The sequence below is a fragment of the Protopterus annectens genome, chromosome 1.part0, assembly GCF_019279795.1.
Source record: "Protopterus annectens isolate FY-2018-M chromosome 1.part0, PAN1.0, whole genome shotgun sequence".
NCBI classification, from domain to species: domain Eukaryota; kingdom Metazoa; phylum Chordata; order Ceratodontiformes; family Protopteridae; genus Protopterus; species Protopterus annectens.
Window position 1 is genome coordinate 237,269,400 of NC_056725.1, and position 20,008 is coordinate 237,289,407.

Consider the following 20,008-nt stretch of genomic DNA (forward strand, 5'->3'; position numbering starts at 1 on the left):
GTTATTTTTACATTTAAAGGGTTCTCTACTTTGCAATGTTGTAATTACTGACCTGACCAAATGTTGTGGCATTCAAAATCCAAATCTTGAAGTATTGGGCTTAATTTAATATGGATTATAAATAAAAACTGGTACTCTTACACTGTTTCCAGATGATCTGAGTAAATGACAGGGAGAATACCCTGACACTGAAGAAGTGTTGTCAGGAGAATGGAATCAAATTTCTAAGTAGCCATACATGAATGTGTCTGAGTGTTATGAAGACTCCAAATATGGTAATTTGCTGTCTGGACTCCTTGCACTATACACAGTCACTTTAGCAAAAGCCGGATTAGAATCTGCTAATTTGGAAAACTTTGTCTAAGCAAGTCACAACTGTGCCAGAAGAAATGTAAACGATTAAACAGAATCCATTTGGACAGAAAAGAAGGATCTTGTCAAATCAGGCTGGCCTGTCAATCATTTCCTCCCATGCTGCTACACACTAGATATCCATGCAATGTACCAATTAATACCCAAATTGTTAAAATCAATTATTTTTGATTGAAATTGTGGCATAATTCCTGCAGAAGACAAGATACTGCTCAAAACAAATGTATTTCATTCCTTGAACACATACATAGGGAGTGCAACAATATATCTCTCTGCATCATTCTGAGGGTAGAGTGTCTAAGGTCACCCACCCATGGGGAAAGCCCAGACTCAGTCCTTATACATCAGACAAACTACTGTTTAAAAGACAAAGTTGCAGTCCATAACAGGAAAAAAGGCAGAAAGACAAAAGTTCCAATCCACAGAAAGAACTGCAGGCAGAAAAAAAGTTAAATCAGCAACATTAAAAAAACACTATCTGCAGGAAAAACAAAAAAGTCCAATAGCCAAGTAACAAAATAGATCAGGAAAGCCAAGCAATTATTTCAGGCTGTCAGTGCTGGAACCGTTCCCTCTCTCACTATAAAAAAAAAATCACAACCACAGGACCCCAAAGTTAGCAACAGTCAGTCCCAAGTGGTCCACCTGCCAATGGGTCCAAACTCATACAAAACAATGACAAGATATAGACAGTCCACTTAGTGCAGTATAACATCAACAATCTCATTAACCTAGAGATTAGCCTACAAGGTCTTAGGGCAAGCAAACTAACACCTTTCATACCTGTTAAACCCTCACCAAAAGTGGAAATGTCCAATAAGCAGCAAAAAGAACTTTAGACATATAAAAGCTCCAATCAATAACAAAAAGTGTGCAGCAGACATCCAATTAGTGGGGCAGCTGAGGAAAAGCCAGCAGCCAAGTCAGGCAGGTAGGAGTGGAACCATTCCTTTTCTCACTAGAAAAAGCTGCCACAATCACAAGGCCCAAAAATCAACCTAAGATAGACATTACCAAGTCACTCTCCTCTTATTTGCTCCAATCACAGTTGAAACAAGGGCAAGATGCAAACAAAATTCACTTAGCACAGGAGAAGACCAACAATCTCTGTAATTCAAGGCAGTATAGTAAAGGGCATTAAGACATGCAGAATTATAAACCAGCTTATACCATATTGACTGTTTTGAAAAAAAAAATAATTTCAAAGGATAGTATTTGTTTCGGGTCTATATTAGAACAATAAATAATTAAAATGTTGAACGCTTTAAAGAGCAAAAATGCTGGACCTCGAAGTGTTTTTTGTGAGATCGTGGTACAGTGAAGATCAGAATACTTGCTCTTTCCGCACTGTAGTGTGATCTCGGAGTTGGTATATATTTAGCAGGGTGTGTGGGGGGCGCAACCCCCACTATAACTAGTTCAAGGTCTGGCATTTTCACTCTCTAGAGCTTTCGACATTTTAATTATTCGTTGTTCTAATACAGACCCTTTGTTTCAATGCATGTTGCACTCCTGCATTTAAAGCATGACGTCTATGAATGCACCACTATCCAAACTAAAAATAATGACAAGAAGTAACATCTGTGGCATTATTTCCTCTGATAAAGCTGTTAAAGAACAGTTGTAGCAATAAAAAGTTATGAATTATGTAAGGTGGTATTCACAAAGAGGCTATCTCACTGTTTCACTTTATACTGACTACTGACTACCTTGTACCTCATTTTCTTTTCTTGTTAAACACATTTTGCATAATTAATTCTTCCCTTTCTTTCACTGTTGCTGTCAGTAGTAGACGTTTAAAGAAACTGGGATTTCAACTGTATGCAACCATTAAAAATCTCCAGTGCCAGAAACCACTGGCTTAACTTATGACAAAGGACACTATAACATACAAAAGCAGTTTGTCTCTGTGGCAAAGATGGATGGTACAGTGACTGCACCCCTGACAAACCAGGTTTGGTTAGTATTTCAGGGTAATGAAGGGGGTAGTAAAGAAGGATAGGGGTATCAAGATGAAGTTGTCTTATTATTGCCACAGTGAAAGAATCCAGTTGCTTAACTGTATGACTACTTCCTGTAAGACAACTGGTAGTGTAGTTGCAGCAAAAAGATTGAGGCAAAGCACTTTGGCCTAGTAAGATGTAAGGCACTGCAATAGTTCTGTAGCTGGATTTGTGTGTGTGTTTCTGTGTGTGTGTGTGTGTGTGTGTGTGCGTGTGTGTGTGTGTGTGTGTGTGTGTGTGTGTGTGTGTGTGTGTGTGTGTGTGTGTGTGTGTGTGTGTGTGTGTGTGCGCGTGTGTGTGCGTGTGCGTGTGTGTGTGTGTGTGTGAATGTGTTGTGTGTGTTTGCATATGTGTTGTGTAAGCACATATTCAAAATCAGCGCTGCAGGACCTGCTTCACTGGTGAAACTATTGCTAGCTGAAGAAATGGAGTTAGTAGCATACTAAACCTTTTCCTAAAGTGCTTCTGTAGCATGAACTAACAGACTTTAACAGCACTTGGGGAGGGGTGTCCTCCTTAGTGCTGTTATGTTCAGTCCTCATAGAAGGGACATTCCTTCACTCTCAGTTGCCCCTGAATATCTTGCCTTATCTATCCACAAAAGTTTATAGGTGTCAGTCTATAAATAACATTTAAATTATGGTAGTATATAAAACTATCCCTGACTTTTTTGCTTTTGTATGTAATTGTTAGCGCTCATTAGCATTCACTAAGTGCTTTACTGAAGAAGTTATGATGAAGTCTTGATGAAAGATGTTGTAAGACAAAAGGAATTAACAGGAATTGTATTTTCCTTTTAAACTATTAAACAGATTATTTACTGCATCTTGGGACTGGCTGTACTTGCTTGGATACTCTGTTTTAAATTTACCCATTTAAAGCCAGTGTGTGTGGTAGTTTGGAGTTTCTGTGTTACTAGTGATTTTATTTCTTTATTTCTGTCATTCCTACCTGCTACCTGCAGTACAATGACATATTCCTTTATTATGTATCTTTCTGTGATGTTTCAACTGACTGCATTTATATGCAATGCTATATGATTATATGGTTTTCTAGTATAAGTATTTTCTATGCATAGAAGCCATAATTCAGTTAAAATATATATGTAATGACATTCATACATATATACATAACATACATGTCCATTGGAATTACAAAATATATTGCCAGGCATTCCTTTTTGGATTACAAAAATATATTTTAAGCAGTGTCCTGGCTCTTATCTCTGTTTTATGCTTATAAAGTGCTGAGATAGGTTCTGATATTCCTGCCACTATGAGCAGAATAAAGCAAGTATTCAAACACACATGAAGAAATGAAGAAATAACTGTACCTCTTTGAAAATATCCACAAATGCAAAAAAAGAACATATGCATCTGTACCTTTGCATTCAGAGCATAGTAAATAGATATAGCTGTTTTTGTCTGGTTGCCCAAAAGAAAAGGAACTGCAGAGATATTTTATTTGGAATCTACTTGAGAGATTTTGAATTTTTGTCAAGAAGTAAGTCCTGCAGAGATGTTGTTTTTGGCCTCTGCTTTAATGATTTTACATTTTTGTCAAGAAGTCTGTGCACAGTCCCCCACCCTGGCTGACCTCCAGATATCGTTTTTCTACTGTTAGCAATAAGGATTTCTTTGAGGATTTATTTGGTTCTCTGGAGCCATAATGTCAGCTGGAGCAATGCCTTTCTTATGCATCAGATGTTGCACCGCTTGTGGCTCCCTCCTACCCTCCATGCAAGACTGATAGATGTGAATACACATTATCTTTTTAATACTTTTTCATACATGAACATATTGTATATACAACGGGTGACTAGGCTTATGAGCTTATGATAAACGTGCACTACTGCCTTTGATTATGACCGACACTTATTATATCCAGCTATGCTTTACACCACCATCTGCAGATCATAAAATATAATAAATGACTTCTCAGGATTTCACCAACCTCTGTTAGAGCCTGGTGTCTTCTACTGCAATCTTACCAACAATAAATGAAGAGTAACCAAACTAATTTGTACACAGGTATGATGACAGCAGGTACTGCCAGCCATGCCAGGAGAAGGAGGGCAGTGGATGTATAACTTATGCCAGCCCAGATAGCTGGCATTTTGTAAATAATTAATGTCATTTGTATATCAACCTGATTTCTACAGATTCTTGTGCTGAAAATGAATTTGTGAGGTTTGATTGTATTAAAATGTATCAACAGTGTGCCCTGCAGGAAGGAAAAGAAATGCATATGTATTATTGTAACTGAATTAAATGTATACATTATAACAGCATATACTGGAAGAGAAGAGGTTACTCCACCTGAATTTGGAAAAAAATATTCTTGAAATTAAATTACTTTATGGGTTAAGCCATAAAGATGTTATCCCACAGTTTTGAATGGAGCGAGAGCTGTAATATCTGTGCTAGAGAATAGGGTGCAGTTCTTGTAGGAAGAGTGATATGGTTTTATGGTTTTATGAATTCCAGCAGCTGCACCACATCTGAGCAATGCTCTATCTATGTGTATTGTAGTACATAGGTGCTAAACCCTGGTAGCTTTTTGTGATGGGGGATAGTGTGGGAAACAGAGTCAGATGACCAAAGGTATGTGATGTCATTCTGTACAGAAATAATATTTTAATATTAGACGAGATTGAAATCTCAAGAGCATTCTGTATTCTTTCTTGAATCTGACAACAAGGACCATTCATCCATCTTGCCTTGCTCTATTCAGTAAGTAGGAATGGTAATAATTTTAGTCAATCAGGAATAGATAGTGAGACTATCTAAATACTATTTTCCTATAACTGTGTAAAACTTTCCATCAGTGTTATTTTTAATACTTCCTGTGATGAAACTCTGGTGTTTACTGTAAAGAGATATTTAGTATTTTTATGTTATTTTATTCTTTACTATTAAATGTATTTAAAGTTAAATATATTTAAAATTTTTGTTGTGGCTGGTCCTTTTTTTGAATTTTTTTAAGTTTTGAGAGTATTCGCACATATTTATTTGGTGATAATTCTGGAAACTCCTGAAAGCCTGGCTGTTTAGTCAACATTACGATTTGTATTTATATTAATTTAACTCAGTATAATTGGATAATCTTTTAAGAGCCTTATAGTAACTGACTGGTGGCAGTAAATCCACCTTATAGTATGGGCAAAGTTGGTAGAGTGGGTAATCTGTGCCAGCCTTTCCCAGGTGTGTGTGTGTGTGTGTGTGTGTGTGTGTGTGTGTGTGTGTGTGTGTGTGTGTGTGTGTGTGTGTGTGTGTGTGTATGTGTGTGTGTGAATTAAATCTCAAAGAGTGACTATGTCAGCTACATGGAGCAAGAATGCAAAGCACTGGTTTCACAGACAGCATGCTGGAGGACTTGACTTGGACATTCTGCTGAGGACCTAACCCAACAGCTGAACCAGTGGGGAGTCTTATAGGGGACCTGGAGGGAGACAGAGACATCTAGACACTGGGCTGAGTTTGTTTCCTGTGTGCTTTTTAAGGGAAATTGTGTTTGATGCAGAGAGGTCTGCATCTGGAAATACTAAGTGCATCCATTTGTATTCCAAGTGAACGTCCCTGTCCAGTGTCAGTGGTGAGGATTCAGGCTCCCTGATTACTGGCCCAGAGTGGGGACATCACAACACACACACACGCACACAAGCACACACGCACACACGCACACACGCACACACACACACACACACACACACACACACACACACACACACACATACACACACAAACACGCACACACACACATGCACACACACACACACATGCGCACACACACACACACACACACACACACACACACACACACACACACACACACACACACACACACAAACATACACCATGATAAGTAGGAAAGCTACTGATAACCTCTAAAGTGACAGTCCTCCTTCCCTACATTTCAATGTATACTACTACCAATCAGATAGTTGATTTGATACCAGCATGTCAGTTATGGAGCACTCTTCCAATGACCAACCATCACATGAAAAGGTATCCCTCCTTTGGCCTTAACTAAAGTGGGCTGTTCAGGCAAGTAATTTTCCTATTGGCTGTAGGCTATGTCTGATGCAGTATCCCTAACACTAATAAAGTCTTTACCTTCTACTAGGTTAGGTAATGAGCCCTTGAGATAATCTGGTGAAAGCGGAGTTTCAACACACCCACTATTGTTATGAAATTGCCCCTGCTTACTGCCTCACTTGAATTTCGCCATCTCAGTAGACATTTGGGCTGTTCATATCCCACATGGTTGCAGTGACTTCCTCCTCTGCTTGAAGAACCTGCTTTAGACTAGTTTAGACATTTCCCATGGGCTCCCTTATCTCCATGATGTGCTAAGAAAACCCATCTTGTGCAGTTATTCCTTGTTTGCTAAAGACAGGTCACCATTTTACCCATCTTCTATCCTCAGCATAGTACTGAATAGTTGTTCTCTAATTATAAGGACTCTGAGTAATTCATGGTGGTAATCTGACATTAACTCACATATATTTCTGTAATAAAATCACTGAAACTTTCTTCTATTTTCCTTCAGTCTATAAAATTTCTTATATATGCTTGAGGTGTGAGATTAAAATATTTTAAAAGGACGCACTTTACTAGTCAACACAATTACAATTTTGCATTTTACTAATAGCATGCATAGCTTTACTTGTGAACAGATGAGTAAAACGCTTCACTTCTGAGTAATGTTCTTTTAAATGCCCATATAAAATTAATAAGCTTATTCCTCTTTTTATACAGAGGAAATTATTTAACACTGGCCTTGGAATCTGAGCTCCCCTTTACTGTTCATGCACACTTGGCAAAAATTCATGAGTTCCCTCATGCTGTCTTTCTTTCTCCCTCCCTCTCTTGTGCCATGGACAACTGATGTCAGTCCTTCCTTCATTCCAGTTTGGTGTCACTCTGTTGCATTTTTCATACTCTTTGCTTAAAGCTGCTTTATTCTCTCATCTGCTGGCATTTCATCTTCATCTCACATTCTGGTGTATTTAATGCTCTGCATTTTAAGATTATTTGGGGATCGATTGGGTTGCCTTTTACCTGCATGTTGGATGCCTACATTCCCTTCTTAGCTGTACAGATGTCCAGTGACCTGAACCCCAGCTGCACACATGGCAGATATTAAATCAACCTCATTCAGGTCAATATGTCAAAGTCCTTTTCATTTATTCTGTTTAACCAGATATGCCTACAACATCTGTGAATACTCCTAACTGCTCTGCTGCTCTGAATAAAACATAAAATAACAGCTGTGTGATGAATACTGCAGAATGTTTTACCTTGTGGCTGCAAGTGTACACAAACTTTTAGGTGGCAAGACAGTGCTGCAGGGTGTAAAAGTCCAGTTTATAATATATATCCAATTGCTGCCATAAAATATATGGGTTTTAAATCCTGCCATGCTGTCCTCAAATAATGTGACAGATAGATGAGGTTGAATCCCACTGCTGTCATAAAATAATATTGTGCAGGGCTTACTGATTCCAAATCAGCACTGCTGGCAACTACTCAATATGCGAGGTGGGAGACCTTAACAGCTTGTGGTAAATGTTCACTGATGCCTTAGGTTATGGCTGACACCTTCTCAAACATATAATCCTTATACCACCAGTTACAGAGCAGGGGTATAGTCGCTGCATCCCTAAGATTTCATCCGTATCAGTCTGAGCCTGGAGCCCTCTGATACAGTCTAGCAATAGCATCTGTGACTTAACTAAACCATTTTTCAGGCACACAATTTCTCAGTATTTCACAGAAATTATTCTGATACCTCTCCAATGGCAGTATTACTTTCCTGTATTTAGGATATACACTGCTACCAATCAGATTACTAATCTGACACCAAGATCTCAGTTAGTGAGCACTCTTCAAATGAGCCAACCCACTTTAAATTGTAACACCTGTTTGCTAAGCAGTCTCCCTTCAAAACTCAGTCATGTCAATGCTGTGAGTACACTCTACATTACTAAAATAACACCAGTTTTATAAATACATAAATGAGGACTCTATACTTTTAAAATAAGAGATTTTATGTGCAAGACAATATATAATGAGTGGCATAGATAAGAGTAATGACAAAACTAAGTCTAACTGCATTTGATATTTCCATCTAAATAATCTAGTTCATTGAAGCCTCAGAATGAAAATTAAGACTAACATGTCTATGATACTGAAATCCCAAGTTTAAATTTCCCAAATCTACATAACAGTCTAAGAAAAAAAAAAGAAAGAAAGAAAAGGCCAGCAACAGCTCTTGTTCAGTGCACATCACAGTGTTTATATGAATTTCAAACACAAATAGACTATAGCATTCCTTTTAAAACAAGTTGTTAGAATGCAGAGAGTTCCATTCAGTGGTGAGGTAATTCATCCTGTCATTAAGCATGTTAACAGTAAACAGATGCATAGCGCAGTAAATAACTTCATATTACTAAACAAAAATAGTTTTACATTTCACACGTCTAATGAAAGGCCCAACTATTTAAAATATTAACTCCAGACTGTTTATCATTTAACATTTCTACACACTGGCTCAAACACTTTTAGTACTAAAAAGTGAAAAGCCTTCTAGTACTGAACTTTTCCCATGGCATTGTTATCTTCTACAAACAATCTAAACGTAAATAGGATCCTGTACGCATATACTTACTGCTACGCTTGGTATATTAGTCAAAACTTGGGAACAGTTTTTAAAAGTTAGATCAGTTTTAGCCTATATTAACAGTGATGTTGCAAACTTTGCTAAAGTAGATGTCTGGTACTAGAAGACATTATACCTTATGTCTATAGTCTCTAAAGGAAGCCTTTAGGCTTTTCCCGATTAGGGGTTGCCACAGTGGAACTCCCATCCACTAATGATTGGCAGTGGATTTTTATAGTGCCGAGTTGACAGCCCGACACCCAACCTTCAAAGAAGGTACGCCCATTCATGTACATACATACCTGCATGTCTTTAATGTCACTTGACCACTAGGAGGACATGCAGATTCCACACAGAAGACACTCCAGCCAAGAATCAAACAGGAGAACCTCTTGCTGTGAGGTGACAATGCTAACCGCTGCACCACCGCAGCCTACCTTATGTCTATAGTCTCTAAAAAAAGATAAATTTAGGCTTTAAAAGCTTATTTAGTTTGCACAGGCTCAATTGTATAAAAAGAGATGATGCTGTGAATTTGTCACTGACTTTTAGTTTTGTTTTTTTTTTTAAATGTAATGGTACATCTCTTGGCCTGTTTCATAAATGTAAAAAATGTAATTTGCCAGCTTTTTTCTCGATGAAAATAATGATGTGAGAATATCTGTTTATTATCTTGGAAGTCAAAGCTGAGTCCTTGAGCTTAACAACTCATTCATTATGTTATTCCTGCTGGTGCTCTTAGTATACCAAGTACACACACTGACCTACATTGATTTAATTGCTTGGTAGGTAAAAGGATTTTTTTTTTTGGTTAAACTGCTTTTATGAAGATACCATGGGGTTAGCTGTTGCTCCAACCTTTTGTTTTATTTTTTGTTTGTTTGTTTTTTTCAGGGAGGACTATCCTAAGATTTTAAAACTTTCTGTTGTAATGTCAGCTTTGCCACATGGATCAATATCCATTAACATAAAACTTGATCCTGGCCAAGAGTCTTAACCAAACAATAGAGTAGGCTAAGGGGTAACTCACAGTAAATAATTCACTTTATATAAAGTCTAAAGTTATCCAGCAGGATAAATAGAACTAAGATAAAACCACCAAATGATAACAAGATAATCAATGTAAGGCAATATGGGCATTTTTCATTTTAATTGCCTGATCAGGGGAAATAATTTGTGAGTTTTGTTTAAATGACGTTACATTTAGCCAAAGGGCAAAAGAGGAATTTGGAATGTGTATTTGCTAGCAATAAAGCTTCAAGTCCAAGTTCAAGTCCAAGTGTAGATCTCATCAACATCATCATCAACCCCCTTTTTTCTGCATGGGGTTGGGGTGTTGTGTTAACTGCCACCATCTCGAGTGTATATCTAGAAACATGTTTTGCAGAGCATGGCATTCTTTAAAGTTTGAATATTAGTGAAGAGATAAGAGCTAATGATAAGCAAAGACAAAAAATAATATTGGCAACACTTGCTGCAGTCAAGAACCAGGAAGTAAATAAGCAACAAGCATGAAATACAAGGCAAGTCCCATACAAACATAACAAGGACTCCTACTACACATAAGAAATTCAACTGGCAATAAAGATATATATTTGACTGTCTAGGGCTTCCATACTCTAGACAGCAAGGGTGCAAATGCAGGCTGTTTTCAGGCTACAAAGTCTTATCTTATGCATGATATACATGATATTTCTCTTAGCCAGATCTAAACACTTATTAGACTTTATATAATATCCCTGGAATCATTTCCTAGTAATGACTCCAGATAAATAAAATCAAATTAATTGTTGAAATATTTAAGATCAACCTCACAGGCTGCAGAGTGCTTTGGTAGATAATTTACCCTCTACTTTTATGGCAGAGAGGATTCTACTGCTGGTTGCCTATTCTCATGGTTGATATCTTTTTATTACCAGCCATAAAACATTAATAATAATAACAGTGAGCAAATGCAACACAAGAAATTATGATTAGCAATGATATCTTAAATTAGGTTAAATTAGTAAATCAAACAATCGTTATATATTCTATTAAAATGTACAAGAAACTACAGACTTGATTTACCAAGATATGATAAAGGAATACAAAATAGCACTGTCAAGAGAAATTAACATATAGCATTCCGTAAACAAATACAGTGAAGCAGCACACCAGCCTTTTAAATTAGTTAAATAGCAAACGGTATTAACATTTTGCTTGAGAGATCGCTTTTGAAGGCTAGAACTGTAGAAGATAAGCTATACATATTTTTATCTAAGTTTAGATGCAGTTTGACTGTAATAAATCCTAAATCCTAAAAAGTAGACAGGAGCTTACTCTGTCAGTTAATTACCATGATTGCAGACTTCCCAGCTTGAGAGAAGTCTGCTGCAGGTTTAAGATGGTGTAAGCATCCTAGCAGCATTATCCCACTTTTCCCATTTTCCTAATTTCCATATGGAAGGGACAGCCTGCTATCAATGAAGGGAATTTCCAGTGCTTGTCATTTATAGGTCAAGTGGCTGCTGGAATAGCACTATTTGTAAAGCACAGACATTCATGGGAGTGGTGCCAAGCTGTACTGACCAAAGGCAGCCATGACAGATAAATCCTAGCTAAGTACCTACTACTTCAGACAAGATAGTTCTACCACTATCCACTGAGTAAATAAATAAATAAACAAATAAATAAATAAATACTATCCACGGGATTTTGGGCAATTTCTAGAACTTGCGTAGAATAGTAGTAAATGTGTTTTCCCATGTTTCACAAATATCCATTCCAAGGTACCTTAGTTGTTGCCTGGGAACAGGTATCGAGAATCCTTCATAAATGAAGAGAAGCCCATTCTCGATAACCGATGACAGTGAACTGATAAACTTCAGGAAAGATGCAGTACTGTCAGCAATGGGGCAAGGGTCCCCTTAGTCCCAGGTTATATGGCAGTTATCCTCCCTCTAGCATTTTGTTTTTTTTTTTGGCCTTGCAAAATTTTCCCTGTAAATTGTTTTTGCTAATAATCAAAGAACTACAATAGTAGCTGGTTATTTCATTTGGGGCCTTTATGACTATTTGCCTGCATAACAGTTTAGTGCTAGTATAGAACACTATTGCCCCTTGATGCATGGTAGCAAACCCCACCCAAACCCCTTCTACAATAACATTTATGAATGACCACATTGCCATATTATACTGTTGTTCTGCAAGATGCCTTTTCTTTATTCAAAGTCCAGAAGGTAGATTTTTGCCTGATTCTGCTTGACATCAAACTTACTTGGTCGATTTACGTAGAATTAAGTGAAAATGGGTCATCTGTGTCTGTATTTGAATGTGTGTGAATATATCCATTTGTGTGTACATGTTTGAATGTATGTGTGTGTGAATGTATGCAGTTTTTTTTTTTTTTGTGTGTGTGTGTGTGTGTGTGTGTGTGTGTGTGTGTGTGTGTGTGTGTGTGTGTGTGTCTGTCTGATTGTGAAGGATTTGGGTTCCAGGTGCATTGCTGGCTGTGTGAGATTGCTAACAGTACAGTAAGGAGTTTTCCTTATTTCCCACTGTTGTGTAATCTCACAGTTAGAATATTTAATTAATGGTGTGTGTAGGGGGCTTGTCTCCCTGCAAAACACTTTATTTTTTTTTCAATGTTTTTGGACATTTCTGTCGAATCAGTGTAGCATGTGCAATATACAGAAATGTCAAATTTCTGATGTTTGACATTTTGATATAGATTGATTCTGAACCCATTTTCCTACTGTGTGACTTTGAACAAGACATTTAACCAGGCAATGTTCCCAGGTTGTGTCTGACAAAATTCCTTGTGGTTCATTGATTTAATAAGTACAGACAAATAAATTAGCAATAACTAGAGTGAAATGGAATGTGTTTCTTCCACTTATTTACTTAGTTTTCCACATCTTAATATTAATGTGCTTGCATGTAAATAGTAAGCTGTTCCACTGTATTTAAATGTATCAGCCTGAATGTACCCATAAAGATTTAGAAAATAAAAATAAATTAAAAAATAAAAAGAAATTTAGAAGCTTTGTAGCCAAAACAGTGGTATGCCCTTAAGGAGTCATTTGCATATATCCCAGGGGCTCCAGTATAGGAGGTTTATGTTTACACAGTGAAGACTCTAGCTTGCCTGGCTCTTTCTTGCAGTTTTTACTGAATGGTTTGTGTGACATTTTTAACCTTTGTCTTGGATGTTATTTGGGATATTTTTCATGCAACTTAATACATAAAGTGCATTAGTCATGTTTAGAAGCATTGTGCTACAATTAATTTCCTTCCCAGTTGTATTTCTTGTGATAAAGTTACAAGTGAGTTTGAAAAAAAAAAATGGCGATTCTAATGTGCTCTTTGAGCTTTTAGTTTCGCTATCTTCACAGTTTTTCTGTTTAATTGTTGTTGTTTCTTTCAGCTTTCCCTGGTTAGGGGTCACCACAGCAGAACTCCGGTCTGCTAATGACTGGTAGTTGATTTTTATGTGCCGATTTACAAGCCCTGACACACAACTGTCAGCAAAGGTATGCCCATTCACGCATGTCTCCATGCAGAAGACACTCTAGCTGAGAATCGAACCAGACAGCATCTTACTGTGAAGCGACAATGCTACTGCAGCGCCACCACCATGGGTTACAGTTTTTCCTGTTTAATTAAACCCACAAAATTATATCATGGTAAGTACGGAACAATGATTTGCATACCGCTGTAAAGTGTTAAGGGTACTCTGATGCATTTAACATGGAACTACAGTAATCTATACATTAATTTAGGTAGTGAGGCATTGTGGTTTCAGTTTTTCATGAAGTCATGACAGAGATCTTCAGCTCTGAGAAAAATATTCACGAGGGCATTGTTTGCAACAAAATAAAAGGAAAGACAGCACTCGTTTTGAATCAAAAACAGCATATTTTGGAATTATACATGCTAAGGAGGCTATATCCAATGCCAAAGGTTTGTTACTTAACACTTGCTTTAGAATATGACCTGTATACTTTAAGGACATCAGGCCTGATTTTATGCTCTGTTTCTAAAGTATAGATAAACAATGCCCTTATACTTTACTGATGAAGTCAAAAAAGGCTAAATCATATATGTCTACAGCTAGTGGGATTTGGCATTTCTTGGCCTGAATGTACCCATAAAAACTTAAAAGTAAAAATTCATGGCCATTTACTAGCCATGTAGCTGAAACACTGGTACGTTTTCTTACAGGTTTTACTGAATTATTTATCTATGTGACCTTTTTACTCTTTAGTTTGGATGTTATTGGGGAATCTTTGCAGGTATCCTAATGTTTAAGGACATCAGGCTTGATTTTAAGCTCTGTGTTTCTAAAATATAACCAAACAATCCACTTATGCTGTACTGATGACAACAAAAAAAGGCCAAAGCATGCATGTCTACAACTTGTGGGGTTTGGTTTTATTGGCCTGAATTTCCCCACAAAGACTTAAAAAGTAAAAAAGCTGTGGCATTTAGAAGCCATTTAGCTGACACAATGGTATGCCCTTATGGGCCATTTGCATATATTCTACTGGCGTCCAGTAGAGGCGGTTTAAGGTATTAAACAGTTGTCACTAGCTTGGCCAGGTCTTTTTGCAGTTTTTACTTAATGGTTTGTCTGTGTGACTTTTTATGTTTTGTTTGATGTGTGTGTGTGTGTGTGTGTGTGTGTGTGTGTGTGTGTGTGTGTGTGTGTGTGTGTGTGTGTGTGTGTGTGTGTGTGTGTGTGTGTGTGTGTGTGTGTGTGTGTGTAGTTTTATATTTAGATATATATGTAGATAGATATGCACACATGCACACACACACACACACACACACACACACACACTATATATCTACATGAATATATAGGTATATAATTCTTTTAACATTCTTGAAAAAAAGTGCACTTGAAATGTGAAAATAAGTTTACATTTCTAAAGCTGTACTATGCAGAAAGTATTGCTTCATAAGATAAAATTAAAACCCAGAGAACTGTCCACATAGGCTTACTATTAAAAGAATATACATAAATAATAAACACATCCTTAACCACTCTAACATTCAAAATAAATGCACACGTCCTTTAACAAAAGACTATGGCATTTAATTTACTGTTTTGTATTGTTAACATATACTTTTATTACTTTTTTTAAAGAAAAAAAGAGCACTGGAAATCAGAAGAGATGTCAGACCTTTTATTAGACCAATATTGGTTTTACAATGCAGCATGTTCAACTTTCTGGGCTATATAAACCTTCATCAGGAACCACTATCTTACTAATGCTGAATACAGTGCTTTAATATGCACCAATATCTAAGAAGGTTGAACACAATATGTATTTTCATTCTCCCTTGCTACATAAGATATTCTTCAAAATGGCAGCGCGAAGAAGAAAAGGATTAGTGATTAGTTTGATGAATTAGGGCTCCACTACAAATATCTATTACTTGTTTATTAGACATGTTAATTATCTGAACTGAAAATATTTAAAACTTAAAGAATGTTGATTATCAAATCAGCAACATACCCCAAGGTCAAACATATAAAAACATTTTTTTTCAGGTGGCAAGCCCCCCCAACATCTGTGACATTGGTGCAAGACTCCACACCGCAAACACAATCAATCTCTCTCTCTCTATATATATATATATATAGAGAGAGAGAGAGAAAGAGAGAGAAATATATACCAACAAAGAGGTAACATAAACATAGGAAAAAGTGAGGAAAATTACTCCAAAAACACAGAGGAGAGGGAGAATACATGGAAAATGCAAAACTCACCTTCTCTCTCATGTCCAAGTCTAGCACCCATGACAGGCATTTTTTAGGTTCAACATTGTGAACCTTGAGCAACTATCACGTGGCAAAGAGTAGGGCTTCTCTGACTAGACAAATTTTACAGGTCAATGTACTCTCCCCACTCCCCAACTTTACTTCCCCCTCCAACCATCTACCTCCCCACCTTCTGCTTAAACCTATTCCTTCAATCGCTTCACAATACTGCAATCAGGACAGTCATCCACTGCACCCAGTCCTGTCTCAAAAAAAAAAAAAACTTACATATGTACATGTATAATTAATATATATATATATCATTTACTATGTATTGAATAAGTAATATCTTTCTCTGGAATCTACTGTATTGCATACTCTGTGAACTTAATGTATTGCATAATTTTATGATGTATTCTTCTGTAAAATTAATTGTTTGTTTTCATATTTTTTTCTCTGTAACTGTTTGCATCTTTGTTCATATTGTAATTGTCTCTGGAGCTTTTCTCCCTGGGCCTCCACTGAAAACAGGCTCCCTGTGGTCCAGTTGGACTTCCCCGGTTATCAAACTGAAATAAATAAATAAATAAATAAAATGTGTGTGTGTGTTTGTGTGTATATGTGTGCATGTGTGTGTCTGTGTGTATGCCTGTGTGAGCACATGTCCATGTTTATGTGTGTGAGTATGCATATATATGTGTGTGTGTGTGGGGGGGGGGGGGGTTATCAACTTAAACCTCAAGGTTTCCTTAAAGAAATTAAGGTCCTCAAATGTCCTTTAGAACCAATGTTTATTTATGAAAAAAAAAATCCACTAGTTCAAACCAGCTAACAGTTAACAGGAAAATAAATTTCAGCAAACCAATATGTTGTGAAATGGAAGTCATTACAACTGACGAAGGAAATCAAACGTTATAATTAACTGTCTTCCGTAGCATGAAACATATCTGAGATCCATCCATGCAAGCCGCAGCTGTCTCCTATAGCAAACTTGAAGTGAGTTTACCAGGTAAGGGGTGGGAAATGGAAACAGATTGCCAGGTCTTTCTATTGTGTTCCACATGCATGCACATAGGCCTGTGAGGAATATATAGTAGTCACCAATCTACTTCTCACAAGTCTTTCAAACTACTGACTTTTTTCACATTACTGAATTATCATAAAACCATGGACTTCATATCAGTTTTACAGGACCAATTCACTTTCCTGATTGCTGCTTGTAAAGACAAAATGACTGCTGTGTTTTTTACCAGCAGCACGCTTCATCAAATGCTGAGTTCACTGGCATGTCAAATGTTGGGTTTATGTAAGGTATGTGCTTTGAGTTACACATAGAGAGTGCATGTATTAAGTTTCAACATTTGGTATTAGTGAGTATGAGAGTGCATGTATTAAATTTCAACATTTGGTATTAGTGAGTATGAGAGTGCATGTATTAAGTTTCAACATTTGGTATTAATGAGTATGAGAGTGCATGTATTAAGTTTCAACATTTGGTATTAGTGAGTATGAGAGTGCATGTATTAAGTTTCAACATTTGGTATTAGTGAGTATGAGAGTGCATGTATTAAGTTTCAACATTTGGTATTAGTGAGTATGAGAGTGCATGTATTAAGTTTCAACATTTGGTATTAGTGAGTATGAGAGTGCATGTATTAAGTTTCAACATTTGGTATTAGTGAGTATGAGAGTGCATGTATTAAGTTTCAACATTTGGTATTAGTGAGTATGAGAGTGCATGTATTAAGTTTCAACATTTGGTATTAGTGAGTATGAGAGTGCATGTATTAAGTTTCAACATTTGGTATTAGTGAGTATGAGAGTGCATGTATTAAGTTTCAACATTTGGTATTAGTGAGTATGAGAGTGCATGTATTAAGTTTCAACATTTGGTATTAGTGAGTATGAGAGTGCATGTATTAGGTTTCAACATTTGGTATTAGTGAGTATGAGAGTGCATGTATTAAGTTTCAACATTTGGTATTAGTGAGTATGAGAGTGCATGTATTAGGTTTCAACATTTGGTATTAGTGAGTATGAGAGTGCATGTATTAAGTTTCAACATTTGGTATTAGTGAGTATGAGAGTGCATGTATTAGGTTTCAACATTTGGTATTAGTGAGTATGAGAGTGCATGTATTAAGTTTCAACATTTGGTATTAGTGAGTATGAGAGTGCATGTATTAAGTTTCAACATTTGGTATTAGTGAGTATGAGAGTGCATGTATTAAGTTTCAACATTTGGTATTAGTGAGTATGAGAGTGCATGTATTAAGTTTCAACATTTGGTATTAGTGAGTATGAGAGGGCATGTATTAGGTTTCAACATTTGGTATTAGTGAGTATGAGAGTGCATGTATTAAGTTTCAACATTTGGTATTAGTGAGTATGAGAGGGCATGTATTAGGTTTCAACATTTGGTATTAGTGAGTATGAGAGTGCATGCGGGTTAGAGTAGGAGTAAGGGCCAGGTAAGGAAAGGGTTTTAGTGTGCTGCATGTGTGCTCACATATGGGGAGTTTGTCTGGCTGTCCAGTGTAGTGGTAGTGCTAGAAAAAGTTTTTTTGTAAGGTAGCATGTATTTGTGGCATGGCAAAGCTTAAAGTTACTACAAGTGAGCAGGTGGTGCAGAGGGGTAAAGCTGACTTAGCATGACTGACTACATCTATTGCACTGTAGATGCTCTTAAACATTTGCCAACATTTTATGCTGTTTATGTGGTTTAGTCCAAAGATTTGCATCTTCAGAGTTTTATCCATAGCATCCATCACCAGATCCTCTAAGTGTTTGAAGATCTCAGCCTGATATTTCAACAAATGTGTAGGGCTACTAAAGGCTTGGAAATCAAATGTGGATGATATAATCCTTTCACTAACTCTACACAGGTCTCTACATTTGCTGACACTATGAACAGTGTTGGGTCTCTGTACTAACCTAGACCCCTTAGCATCAAGAGCAGTACTGGATTGGTTATATTGTGTCCTCTGTAGTTCCCCAAATGAGTCCACCCTCAACTCAAAGTTGAAGAGCAAAAAAAAAAAAAAACCTCTTCTTCCCAAAGATAAAGAGCTCTCAACCCCCCTTTAAAAAATGCTTTTCTGCTCTGCTACCTTGCTAGAGTGCTGCTAAAATCCCAATGGTTTCATAAATCAAAGTCAGTACTACACTCCATCAGCACCTGCTAATCATGACCCCTAACAAATTGAACCAGGGGCAACTGCCCCCTTCACCACACCCAAGTTACAGATCTGCACCAGAAGGACAATGGAGGAGACTACCATTATGTTCTTGTAAAAGTAGCAACAATCATGTTTCAGCCTATAGAACTGGTCACTTATTTATGTGCAAGTAGCTGGGTGTCCAGATACAACCCATTTACCAGAAAGTATCCTTAAAAACTTTGAAAACTGAAAGAACCATCATGGGCTTCAGTTTCTGAAAAACTAATATACATCCAAATATTGTTTTCCTTCTGTCAGGGGTTTCACATCATTCTAAATTTAAATGTTTTGTAGTAAGAATAAGATCTTCCTTAAAATAAATACCTTCTAGATGAGAGCCTGACTAAATGTTTTCTTTATCACCAAGCACAAAACCTTGCAAAGAAGATAACTGTGAAGAAAAGGCCAGGACTTCTTTGCCCTCTGAGAAGGAATGTGTCTACCTGGAATGAGAAAAACATCTCTTCATTTTATTTGGCTATGTGCTTTGCATTAAAAGATGAGACAGGCTCTGGTTCATGGTTCTCTTTGCAGCAAAGAACGTTTCTGCAGGCCTTCAGTAATCTACATAAGTAGGCCCAAGTGAAACAAAGAAGCCTTTGAAGCTGGTGAAGCAAACAGCATATACTAGTCATTTGTACATAATTCCAGGGTAAAGGATATGCTAGAAGTAGTACACCCTGTTTCACTGGCTGTTGTTTAGATCTTTGCAGGACCTCCATTCTAGTAACAAATTTTGGAGGGGCTGTCATAATGGTTAAGGTGTTTACCTTCCAGACACAAGGTGCAGGGTTTGATTCTCATATAAAGTTACTGTTGAGGCTTAAAATGACCCAGAGGGCAGTTAGCCTAGTACTAATCTATGAACCTATGACCCACTGAACTACTCTCTGGTCAGGGATCATACTCTGTAGAGTTCTGATGTTTGAACAACTATTACTTCAGTATCTAGCATACCAGGTCCCTGATACATGGAAAGGGAGAACATGCTTTTTGGTATA

At 37.0% G+C, this 20,008-nt stretch overlaps 1 protein-coding gene across 5 annotated transcripts in view; it reads right to left on the reverse strand.

Annotated features, from left to right (window-relative positions):
* Positions 1-20,008, reverse strand: part of ADGRG6 (adhesion G protein-coupled receptor G6) — a 1,156,656-nt gene that overhangs the window by 453,256 nt on the left and 683,392 nt on the right. The window lies entirely within an intron of this gene.